We start from the raw sequence: 12,535 nt of genomic DNA, 5'->3' as shown, positions 1-12,535 counted from the left end.
TTTTTAGTCAAAATTCAACAAGACTATGTCTGTATTAAAGGAAAAATTGCCTTCTATGTTTTGGTCAATTTATACAAAGGTAGTGCTTAAAATTTTTTTATCATCTTTTTATTTTCAATTTTTTAGTACTGCCTACAAAAAGGCAATTGCAACTTTGTTTAGTAATTTAAGTAATTCCTAAGTGAAAATTCTTATCTTTATTTATTTGTTCAAACTAGCAAGATTTAAGAGGATTAGCGGAATTTTCGCTGACAACACTGGCGAAAACAATAAAATTCCACCTCGCATCATAACAAGAGAATTCCACCTCGTTTGTCAGCTACTTAATTTGCACAGCTGAAAATCGTGGTGAAAGTCGCGTACGCCTAAAAGCATTTAAGGAAGTGCATTGAGTTGGGCCTTCAACGAGGTGGAATTCTAAATCGCCTGCAACACTCAGGAGGCTAGCCATGAAGGTATGGCCCAATCTTCTAAATAGTTCGACTTGTGCGTTACGTCGCTGAAATTTTTTGATCAAACATTGCACTGTCACCGAGTTTTAAACTGTATTTCAGGTTTCAAGGCTCTAGATATCCAGGAAGTTATTTAAAAATCGATTACAAGATTCCCAATTTAAGACTAATTTTCTCAATATCTCGATCCATGCGCCACCTAGCGGAATTTTTTTGATAAAATATTGCATTTTCACCGGGTTCTAACTTACGGCCCAAGTTTCATGTCTCTAGCTCATCGGGAAGTTACTCGAAAATCGATCGCAAGATTCCCCCCTTTCTTAAAGGATTTGCAGTTTGTTTTCTATAGGTTGTATTGTCACCAGGCCTCTAACTAAGTGTCAAGTTTCAAGTTTCTAGGTGACCGGGAAGTTAGTTAAAAATGGATTGAAAAATTCCTAAAATTAAAATTTGTTTTCTTACTATCTCGATCCGCGTGCCATCTAGCGAATTTTTTTTTTGATCAGCTGTTGCATTGTCACTAGGTTCTGACCCACGGCCCAAGTTTCAAGTCTCTGGCACACCGGAAAATTACTCAAAAATCGATCGCAAGATTCCCCTCGTTTTTCAGGTTTTGCAGTTATCTCATTTAGCACACCACCTAGCGGTAATTTGTTTTCTATAAATTGTATTGTCACCATGCCTCGAACTGTGTGCCAAGTTTCAAGTATCTAGGTCACCGCGAAGTTAGAAAAAATGTATTGAAAGATTCCCAAATCAAAATTAATTGCCTTAATATATCGATCCATGCACCACCTAGCGAAATTTTTTTGTTCAAATATTGAATTTTCACCGGATTCTGACTGATGGCCCAAGTTTCAGGTCTCTAGCTCACCGGGAAGTTACTTAAAAATCGATCGCAAGATTGTTGGATTTCAGGGATTTTCGTTTATCTCGATTCATCTGCCACCTGGCGGCATTTTGTTTTCCACGAGTTGTAGTGCCATTGACTCGCAAACTATGTGTTAAGTTACAAGTTTCTAGGTAACCGGGAGGTTAGTTAAAAATGGGTTGAAAGATTCCCAAATTAAAATTAATTTTCCTAATATCTCGATCCATGCGCCACCTAGCGGAATTTTTTTGATCATATGTTGCATTGCCACCTGGCGGCATTTTGTTTTCCAATAATTGTAGTGCCATCGACTCGCAAACTATGAGCTAGGTTTCAACTCTCTGGATCACCGAAAAGTTAGTTAAAAGTCGATCGCAAAATTTCCATTTTCCATAGCGGATTTTTTTCACTTGCGTTGTAATGTCTCCCAGATCTGAACTATGTTCTAAGTATCAAGTGTCTAGCTCAACGGAAAGTTACCGAAAAAAGACTTTTCCGAGGGTCAAAAATTCGTATCGAAATGAGGGGACAAACATGAAAGCAACTTAATATAAAGGTAGAATAGAAAAGAAATAAAGGTAGAAAAAAAAAGGTCACACGCTACGTGTTTGCGTTTTGTGGGCAGTCTAAATAAAATTTAACACAGTGAAATAAAATAAAATAAAATGAAATGAAATAAAATAAGATGAAATGAAATAAAATAAAATGATATAAAATAAAATAAAATAAACCAAATTAAAATAAAATAAAATGAAATGAAATAAAAAATAAATTAATTAAAAAAAAAAAAATTAAAAACAAAAAAAAAAATAATATAAAAGAACAACAAGATAAAACGCATATAATAAAATAAAATGAAATAAAATAAAGTAAACAACATACCGAATCTTTTATCACCTTGAATCATTTATCAATAGGCCGATAAAAACAAAAACAATTGTAAACAACATAAAATAAAGTAAAATAAAACAAAATTAAATCAAATAAAAAAAAATTAAGTAAAATAAAACAACAAAAAAATAAAAAAAAATAAAATAAACTAAAATCAAACAAAATAAAATAAAATAAAATTAAATAAAATAATATAAAATAAAACAAAACAAAATAAATTAAAAAGATACATAAAAATTTCTTTAAAATAAAATAACAAAATAAAATAGAGAAAAAAAAATTTAACAATTATTTAAAAGTTGTCGATTACCTACGGAAAAATTATCGATATGTTATTGAAGGGGTATCAAATTGTTTTTGGGAACTTATTGACATGCTTTTGAGGTGTTACTAATTTATTATCGGCGTGTTATAGATTTTTTATCGAAAAGTCTCCGAATTTTTATGAAAAATGTAACGACTTGCTAATGAAAAGCTTTTTGTATGAACCGCTCCAAATTTGCAAATTTTGGCCACTTCGCTTACAAGCCTCAAAAAATGTCTGTACTCTTTTTTCCGCAAGTTGTCATAGATTTTTGTCCATTCAAAGTGTGACACTTTTTGGTTTTTGGAAATTTGACTACAAAAGTGCATACTCAAAACAGTTCAAGGAACCCCAAATAAGAAGTAAGACTTTTTTTTCCAATTTTCACGAATGTTTTATTACTTCGGAAAATTTATTGAATTTTTTTCTTAAAACATGTAAAATAAAATAAGGTTAATTTAGTCGACGAAATTTGAAAATAAAATAAGAATATACTCTGCTATTTTCCTGTTTGCTTCTGTACGTATGCGAAGGTCTTGCTGTTCAGATGTGCAAGCGCAGAGTTTGAAAAAGGGCACATCAACTAAGATGACATAATTTTGGAACTTAAGTGTACTTTTCGCAAAGACCATGAAAGATGACTTCATCAAATTAAGCGCTGCCTTTTCGCCTCTCCCACTGTCATGCTTACTCCCATTCCTACTCTCTTTAACTCTCTTACCTCAATTTTTCCTATACCAATCATTGAACACCTACTTCACCAGACCAACCGATTTCAATATCTTTATTTTTGTTAACCGAAAGGAAACTACATAAAACTAATGCGGGCAAAATTTTTAAACCCGCATCTATTTTATACGAGATATATTGAGAAGTTGTCCTGCTCATTATACTCCTCCCTGCGATGTTTTGAAATACTCTTCCAGTAAACAGTGAACAGGTCATTTGTCATATTTTAGTTTCTCAAAGAGAAAAAAACCTCTTGTGCCTCCCTTCATCTCTCCATGTTTAATCCCTGTCTTTCCTCCTTTTAGTTCACTTCATCTCTGTCCTTTCTTTCGCTTTATCTCTTTCATAACTTTCCCTCACACTTTCTCCATTCTGATGTCCATTTCCCACTCCCACTTTCTGTCTTCTCCCTCATCCTCATTCTATTTCATTACTTTCCCTCTTCTCTTTCCCCTCTCTTCAATTAATAATCTTATCTTTTATTTTCCTCTTCGTTCTTTCCGCGCGTACAGTTCAAAAGTGCGAGGAAGACGCGAAGCGAGTAGAACTATTTTTTAAAGAAAGCCCAATAGCGATTACCCTATTTGATTTCCAGAAAATTTTCAAAATTTATTTGATTGCTATAAAAAGATGGTAAAATTTGACGAGTCTTCTACCCCTGGCATATATTCAATGGTTTTGGATGATTTTTTGAAATATGTAGACCCCAACGTAGGGGGCGCTTTTCCCCAAGAACAAAAACTCCAATAAACAAATGTTCCCTAGTTAGTATATTTAAATAAGCTCATTTGCCAAAGGAGCTATGGTACTTTAAAAAATTTCAGTAAAATGTAGAAATAATAAATGAAGATAAATTATTAATTTAACTTTATTCATTTTACACTTTAAAATATGCACCTTTAGCTGAAAACAAACGATTCCAAATCTAATGCAATTTGTAAAGTGAGATATAAGACAAAGCTGGGGATTGAGCTCAAAGGCAAAAACGAAATCAATTTAAAACTTCAAATAAAAAAATATTACAAAAACAAATCTTGTACAAGAGAACAGAAGGTAGTAGTCAAAAAAAAACAAAAAAACATGCAATATTTTGTCCACGATTAAGTAATAAATCAACCCTGCAAGAAGAGAAAATGAAAACACCAAATGAAAAATATGGAAAAGGGCGTGTTTTAAGTTAGAGGGCAAGAGATTGAGAGTTAAAGGCACGGGAGATAAAAATATTACATAAGTCGAATTCTTTAGTCATCGTATTGAAAAAAAAAAAAAAAAACAATAGGTGAGATATGCTTTACAATTGAGCTATGTATATACGGAAATTTGTTATACACTTAAGTTCACCTTAAGGGTTTGTACTCCTTATGATAAGAGTACTTAGAAACAAACACGAAAGCAGAAGTTTCGGATTCACTTTTTGAATTGAAGATGTTGTTTGAGCACAAAAAATTTATAGCATTATAGCTGCTCAGCTTCTCTAGGCCTCTTACAAATGTAACTTACTTATTTAATTGTCGCTTTCGCCAACGTCGTAGAGGTCTGTTAATCTTTGGAAGAACTTTTCTATCGAAATCTCCCAGAGCTGCCCCATCTGATTTTGTCACGGTTCATGCTTCTGCACTATATAGCAGTACGTGCACGATAAGTGACGATAGGTCCTCTCACTACTTGCTTTGCTGACACTTATTTTACGAGAAGTATAAAAACTGTAGTCTCTTTTTGCCCTAGACCGTCAACCCAGTATTTTCTGAACTTATAATCCATATAAGGTCAAGATGTGGTAGGGCAGTATCCCACACTTCCACTCCACTTTTTCTATTATGAGTGACCTCCTTTAGTGCCGGCTGGCAGCACACTTGCCCAATTAGTTTACTTTCCTGTGGTTCTAAACGAACGATTCGCTTTCTCTATGAGCTTAAGTAGTGGTGAATGATTGACCTTCCCAGCCTCTGCCAGATTGTTGAAAACCGTGCACTCAGAAATTTTGATACTTTTGTTTGCAGTCCTGTTCATCGGCAGAGAAAGTGATGAATCGCTTCTTTACTTCTTCATCTTTACGTCTTCTGAAGAGGAAGCAATTGCGCAATGATCTGTGATTATGGCGGGTGTCATCATAGATAGTGCTCTCAATGTAGATTCCGTTATCTTAAGAAGAAATCTAGTTTATTTCCTATTCAAACATGACCAGAGGGCTCTTCGGATCTCGCAAATAACCCGATTGGTATATAGCGAGTCCGTTTCCTTAATCTCATGTTCTCCGATTTTTATGAACATATAGCCCAGCAGTGATCGTACGAAGTTGCCGCCTTACTTCTATCTATATCGGAATATTTCCCGACCATCTCATCAGCAAATATCACTGTGTCCAGGGGCCAAGAGGTACCTTATGGACCCTTCAGCAGTCTGACAACTCTCTCTTAGACTCAGATCTCCGCCTGGAAGACACTGCATAAGTCAGGAAGTTGCTACGATTGATTTCCCTGCAGATTATTTGAGTACATTCCAGCTGCAGTTGTTTTCCCATTTTTGAGCTATCTTTGTAGACTGTTATGTCTAGACCACTGTCTCAGCATTCTCCTCGTTCCTCGTTTATATCTTATGTTCTGTATCTGCAAATCAAAATTCAACATGACATGGTCGGTATCGAACGTAAGGTCATTCATGGTTCCATTTAATCATACTCCGCCAGACAAGGGCTCTATACGTCAGTACCTGTCGAATGAAGGTTTTCTACATGCCATGTATGATATGCAGTGACAGTCCACAGTTACCCTCGAGAGCTCTTAGGGAGGCGAAGTATGCTGCTAGAGCTGTCTTTATTCTCACCTCAAAGCTCTTTTTCCAGCTTAATTTGGAGTCCAGTTTAGCCTGGGCTAACTAAGCGGACAAGTTTCGTTTTTGTTGGGTTTACCCGCAGTCCGTTATGCCCACTGTTAAATACCGCATCCATGAGCTCGCTTATCATTGGCAGGAATTTACTTGTGTGTAATTTAGCGTATGCGACTACCCTCGTTTCTTTTGCCCTGCAGAATTTCTTTAACTCCAGTGTCCAAAAAGGGGCGATTTCGCGACGCCCTGAGGGGAGCATCAGTTGCATTGACGACCATACTCCTTCACATAGCTTCGATTCACTCTATAGAGTCGTGTGTTCCATGTCTTTGTAGCTCATACAGAGAACTTCATAGATCTTTTTCCGTTTGATTGACCAAAGAATTCGTCCACAAACACTAACAATATTTACTGCTATCAGACTGTCTGCATTCCAAGGATGCTCTGCAGCTAACATTCTATACATGGATAAATTGAACAGTCATCTATGAATGTATGAGTGAGAGAAAAAGTATCAAATAAAGTTGTAAAGCACTTTAGATGGGGGTTAAGGTTTTTAAATACATTCAGCAATAGAGGTGCGCAGCAAATAGATGAACAGTTTTTAGCCAACACTCGAGACTTGGAGTTATATTAAAGTTACGGGTAATAGCATTAGCAAGCATTTTGTAGCAAAAATTAATAGCAGCATCAGGTGTACAACTTCTCAGCGTGGCTCTTTATTGCTTCAGCGTTTTTTCTCTTTTTTATTGCTTGTTATTGCATTACACAAACAATTGTTTTCAATCTAATTTCATAGAATATGTATGTATATGTTTGTATTTAAAATCAGTTTATTCACTTTCTTCCGAAAACGGCTAGCAGCAATTGCATATGGGTTTGAGCGATTGTAACTTTAACTCGTTTTATTTGCTAGGATCAATGGGTTTCTTTTCAGGTTTTCGATAAACACCTGAGTATCTACTGAAGCTTTATCTGAGCGGTATGGTCTCCGGTTATCAATTTGCTTCATTACAGCCTTGCTAGGTTCTTTATTGGCCATCACACAGAGAGTAGTTTCCATCATTATTTCAATATCATGTCTTTATTCCCTCAGACTGTGGGTCTCCAAAAATTTTAAGAGATTTGCCTATCGCATACGTAATTACAACACAATTATGCTATGGAATGTAGACCCCTCTCATAGACATATTTATATTAGCGAGCTTGCTTACAGCAAATTCTAAGGTTGTGTGCAAATCCTACGACGTAAGACTCCGACTGGGGCATCTACCGTTGATTCATCGAGTGCTGCCTCTTCCTTTGCCAACTCCTGGGTTTTTTCGTTACTTTCTATCCCTTGAAAAGGAGCTCAGTTAAGATGTTTGATCCGTGCTGATGATGTACTATGTGAAATTGTTGTATTCATCACCATCTTACTATCGCACCGCCTTTAGCGCAGCCAAGTATCGTTGGTTGCTTAGGCCCGGCAGCATGTAGACGGTTCGCCCTATATAAGGTGGCGCTATACCGCTACCTGCACCAAAGCTACCCCGAGGCTTTAAGTCTTATTACAGTTGCTAGTGCTATATTTTTGGCATGAGATCCGCAGATGGGATGCATAGAATAGCAGCAATGCAGTTTTTAGAGTAGTTTTCAGACCAGCAGCATATAGCCAGGGAATAACGGGTCAAACTTTTGTTGCTAAAACTTGTGTGCAATTAATTCCGCTTTAAGACTTCTGTTCAGTTTTTTAGAGTCTAACTTACCCCAGTGGGTTAGGGGGCTCGATAACACTCCCCAAGGCGTTCGGGTAGTGTTCTTATTGCTATAGCAATAACAACATGAAGGCTAGGCGTCTCATAGTGTACTCAAATTGTTCTCAAGTATATCTGATACCTTGCTCGGGCGCCACATAAGTGCTATACGAGCTTTGACGTTAAATAATTAGTTAAAATTCTGAATTTCCCAATCCTTCCATTAAAGCCACTATTTGGCTTAAAATATTTCATAAAATAGTAACTAAACTAGGTCCGCTTCTGTCTGCTATTCATTTCTTTTCTCACATTTTTGTTTCCTTTCACCCAAATCAGTTTCTACATCGCTGCAGGGGTAACAAAATAGATACGTTGAATGATAATCGTATATCTAATACTACGATATGTGTTGTTGTTGCTATGGAAGCGCATGTTTACGTTGCAGAAATGATTTGCTTTGATATGTGGCAGATGTTTTGCAATACCAACAACTCAATACTGTGTTCGATTTTATATATTTTATAGACCGATATTGTTGTCTGTTGCTTATTTACTATAAACAGATATCAATTTCATTATTGGTGTTGGCTTGACTACATGCATTGGGATGCTGTGGTGACACGTGTCGGGGTGTAAACATAATACAATCAATACATTCTTGAAGCGTTCAATGGATTTAATGTGCCAACACGAGGAATTTGTTTTTGTTCTAATTTTTTTCACACGCTTAAATCTCATTAAAACCTCTCAGTTCATGAAGATTTTGGGATTCTAGTGGTCAATGGCTCCCTGCTTCTGAACAGCTAGGCGTACGCTAGGCTAAAACTCATCTGTCAATAGTTATTGGAGTGTTTACAGGACACTGCCTAATGGAAGCGCATTCAGTTGACCTTCATATACTAGATAGCTAAGGCTATGTTAGCACTTTGGCGGACGAGGCGTAAGAATTATTCAATCGTTTTAAGCTAAGCTCGGTTGGGACATTTTCTCCAGAAAAAAAAATCCGCGTGCTATATGTGCCTTATTTATAACATTATCGTTGCCCTGCAACGGTTTACTATAAGTGGCACCAAATTGGGCCAGCTACCAACCTAATCTGACCTAACCTATCATAAAAAAAACTGCCCTAGTTGCAACTTTAGTGTAACATTTCCGTGATTTCTGCAATAAAAGACGTGTGGTATGTGACAAACTTTATTATAAGAGGATCCCCTTTCACTTTTCGTCATGCAAAAAATGTAACGAAATCGATCCTTGTTACTACGGAAATTCTCCTGCATCACTTCTACTCCAACGACGGCGAGAATAAAAGTATGGGCCAGTTGGAAATACGCAGTCAAGTTAAGAGTTCTATCAACACACTTAACGATAAGGAGTTTAACGAGAAAGAGGTCAACGAAGCACTGAGTTTTCAATGAACCTAAAAACGGCTCCTGGCCTTGATCATCTTAAAGCGAATATGTATAGAAAAGCTTTCAGTGATTGCTCTAACTTCACTACAAACCTTAACAAGGCATGTCGTAAAGGTTGATTACTTTTCTAAAAGCGAAGAGGGAGGCCTATATCAAAGACTAGTAAAAAATCAGCTATATTTTATCATATCGACCGGTGCGGCTTCTTCCAGAAGTTACCTGCGAAACCAATCGGTTCAGTTGCAATTTACTAATCCTAATGCCACGAAACCAATGACAAAGTAATATGTCCAAGGATCCACAACGGATCTTACATTTTGGAATGCAACAATAAATGAGTACAGTGTACTCTCTCCTAACGGACACCTCTCATAAACGGACAATTTTTTGAGTACCAAAAAATCTTTAAGCATTTTTTAAGTTTTTCCCTTTTGGGCGGACAACGCTCCCATAACAGGACGCGGACACTTGCTTTTTACCCGAAAGGGCTTTTTAATTTCCCATAAACGGACAGCTTACAACACTTTTTTTCATTTACTCTTTACCATATTCGTACAGCTGTTGCTTATTCACTAATCCGTGCATGGATGTAGGGGAATCCCCTAAATACGAAGAACCTGTTATCAATACAGTGAAAAACATAAAAATGTATGTACCTATTGCATACACGTATGTAGTTAGTATCTTCTTGTGTGTGTACGTACGTGAATCGCAATGCCTAAAGTAGTGTTGAGTATTAAAGACAAAGCTAATGTCATTGAAATTCATTAGAAAGAAAAACTAAGTGTACGAGAGTTGGCACAGAAATATAAGATCAGCAAAACGCAAGCTGCTAGCATTATCAAAAACAAAGATCAAATTTTAAGCTCGTTCGATCTAAATGGGTTGAGTGCAAATAAAACGAGTTATTTCACCTTACGGCCCAACGTTTCGCTAACTTTCCTTGGCATCTTCAGGGGCGGATATTGATATTTAAACATTGAAGCTAAAATAGGAATTTAGACATTGATTTTTGTCAATAAACTAAAAACTGATTTTTACAATTAAGAACGATACCATCTAATGTGGTACACTTGTCATACTTGTTGTTGGGCGTGGTACATTAAGCGAAATCATGTATTTAATACTAATGGTCAATAACATCATACTTTGCATACTGGTTATACCTATGTACACATCATATTTTTGCATCCTAACTATACCTATGTACATTTACCTTTTCATACATCTCAAGTAAGAGAGTACAATTTTCATACAGTTAGAGAGCAATATAGCAGTATCATGTCATGAAATGTTAAATTGTAAGAATCATAGTTGTACTTGAACAAGCAAATAAAGAAGTCACAAAATTTAATTATCGTCGTTTTTACTTCTGCTTGCTTCACTCTCGTCATTGGCGACCGTGACAGGACTTTTATTAAGTGTCCAAAAAGTTAAAATTTATAGTTTTCGTGATTTAACATACGATCAACGTCATTAAATCGAATTTTTAAACAAATTGTAATTTGACCAAACATTTCACTGAAGCGGTAAAATCAACAAACGTACTTATGTACATGGGCGAGCAGCTAACAACAAGCAACATTTACACCGTTCATCAAGTCTGGTGTTAAGCAAATCAAAGGGCGTAAGATTAAGCACATATAAATTGTAAGATATTACCAATATACAAACATATGTATTAGTAATCATATTATTATTATTTATTTGCTTATTACTGTGCTTAAAGTAAAATAGACGGTATAGTTTAATTGTTAGCACCCACCCAACATACAATACTCTCGTAATAATTTTTTGCAAAACTTCGTTTGGTAACGTTTTCTGCATCAGCGTGGAAAGTCAATCGAAGGTCAATCGCAGCTACAGTGTTTTCGTACCCTTATTTAGCATTTCTGTCGCTTACAAGGTAAAAATCTGGCAGTGAATCTCAATCGCCGTTAGTTTCTTATACTGTAGTCGCACTTGTTGGTTTTTGCTGGTCAATTCAATTATTAAGCCTTTGCGCGTCCACTTTAACTTGTAATATGATGGCGGGAAAAGACGAAGAACAATTATCGTCGCTCAAACTGCAACGATCCACTATGAAACGGAATATTAGCAATATGAAGGCCAAAATAGACAAGTTAGGGGAAACAACGGACCCCACAATTTTAGAATGTCACCTTCAAATCCTTGAATCCTATTTTAAGCAGCAATGCCATATTCAGGGACAAATTGAAAAACTTAGTCCAACAGACAGTGCCAGGAGTGATATCGAGGAGAGTTATATTACCGCAAAGGCAAAGATTATGCAATTGCTAAATAGCATTCGTCGTGCGAGTGCAGCAGAAACAAGTTTTTTAAATACATCGACTACCCTCAGTACATTACATCATACCCGTCTCCCTGCTCAAAAATTGCCTAAATTTGACGGCAAATATGCCGAGTATAAAAGATTTTCGCTTACGTTTTCTAACCTCGTCGACAAAGACCCTACAATTCCAACAATTGACAAATTCAATTATTTGTTGGGTTGCCTCTCAGGTCAGGCATTGTTAGTTGTGGAGCAGTTTCAAATCACTGAAGACAACTACACTAAAGCCCTAAAACGTTTGAAGGATCGCTTTGATAATAACACCTTAATCTTTCGCGACTACATTGTGAGGACCCCAAAACCAAGGGTTTTTGTACCCTCACAACATATACCTATTTTTTCATTTTTTCTTACATACATGTTATACAAGAATTGAATTTAACTCTGAATTTAACATTTATACATTTTTATGACATGAATTATACCTTTATGAATTACACGTCAAAACAAATACATGCGGTCGCATATTGAATTATTATTTACTAATGTGAAGGATAAACCAGACTTGCGCACTTTTGCACGCAAGCACAATATTTACATTTTTCGCCCACATAAGTTTCAAATATAGGAACCCTGGACGGACTGGGCATACCTCAGCAGGAATTAGTCCGTCACATATGGCGCCCGAGCAGGCTTATACATAAAAACACATATGGCACCCAAGCAGAAATCAACAAGGCTTTACATAAAGGATGTTCAAAGGAAGGTAACAGCGACATACGGAAATCAAGTCAAAACAACGATATACGATGCAACAACCAGGCACATACGCAACCACTATGGATCGGGTAAGAAAATGGGGCTTGAAATACGACGGGGGCAAGGATCCTCTAGGGTTCATAGAACGCGTGGAAGAACTGGCAGAAGGATACGAAATAAACGTCAACTCGATACCACGAGCATTGCCGGAGCTACTCAAAGACAAAGCGTTGGTTTGGTACCGAAATAACAACCGGAGTTG

General features: G+C 36.4%; 1 protein-coding gene across 4 annotated transcripts in view; it reads left to right on the top strand.

The window, feature by feature from the left end:
- DIP-theta (Dpr-interacting protein theta) overlaps nt 1–12,535 on the top strand; it is a 554,628-nt gene that overhangs the window by 375,527 nt on the left and 166,566 nt on the right. The gene's annotated exons all lie outside the window — the stretch shown is intronic.

The sequence above is a fragment of the Eurosta solidaginis genome, chromosome 2 (genome assembly GCF_040869045.1).
Source record: "Eurosta solidaginis isolate ZX-2024a chromosome 2, ASM4086904v1, whole genome shotgun sequence".
In the NCBI taxonomy this organism is placed as follows: domain Eukaryota; kingdom Metazoa; phylum Arthropoda; class Insecta; order Diptera; family Tephritidae; genus Eurosta; species Eurosta solidaginis.
The sequence above is the reverse complement of the archived record's forward strand: the minus strand, read 5'-3'. Positions and strand labels throughout refer to the sequence as shown.